Source organism: Zea mays, chromosome 7 (genome assembly GCF_902167145.1).
Source record: "Zea mays cultivar B73 chromosome 7, Zm-B73-REFERENCE-NAM-5.0, whole genome shotgun sequence".
NCBI lineage: Eukaryota > Viridiplantae > Streptophyta > Magnoliopsida > Poales > Poaceae > Zea > Zea mays.
In genome coordinates, this window is record NC_050102.1 from 26,197,659 (window position 1) to 26,198,342 (window position 684).

The 684-nt window shown below is 38.3% G+C and overlaps 1 non-coding gene across 1 annotated transcript; it reads left to right on the forward strand.

Moving 5' to 3' along the window:
- The first annotated feature begins 405 nt into the window (after positions 1-405).
- On the forward strand, positions 406-478 carry TRNAE-CUC (transfer RNA glutamic acid (anticodon CUC)). Its single transcript has one exon. It is a non-coding gene; the product is annotated as a tRNA-Glu (tRNA).
- Positions 479-684: the final 206 nt, after the last annotated feature.

The following is a 684-nucleotide window of genomic DNA, read 5'->3' on the forward strand; positions in this document are numbered from 1 at the left end:
TATAGGCTTAATCTAAACTAGACCTGACCAATTAATATATGCATGCAGCTCAGGTTGCAAACTCATCCAATGCCACAGAATTAGGCCCATGCAATGGGCTACCTCAAATATTGACTTTTGTGTTTGATTTGTGCTCCACTTAGCATCATCGACGTCAATAAGCTGATAGATTTATAGATATAAGCCCATTGTCTCATTTGTGGGCACCGAAAACCGATGAAACATATGGAGAGGCAATATTTTGTGTGCAGAAAGACGCCATCTTGCTCTGCAGTTTCATCGTGGAGTTTTGGAGCCGGAAAGGACAGAACAACCGAGAAATCGAAAAACAGGTTCAAAACGGTTAAACAGATAGCACAAATACCTATGTATCTAGTAAATTAGAACAGAAATGCAAACCAACACTCCGTTGTAGTCTAGCTGGTCAGGATATTCGGCTCTCACCCGAAAGACCCGGGTTCGAGTCCCGGCAACGGAAATTGTTTTTCATAATTTTTTTGTGCTTTTCTGATTCTTTTTTTTCGAATCAAACAAGTCGCGACAAGGAATTACTTCCCCGTGTTTTAGTTTAGCTCGTATCTTTTATTAGGTTATACATATAATATGTCTGCATATACAGGGAAAGCAACATATATATTTAGAAAAGTTAGAACTTAACGAAAGTACTTATCATTTTTTTCCTTT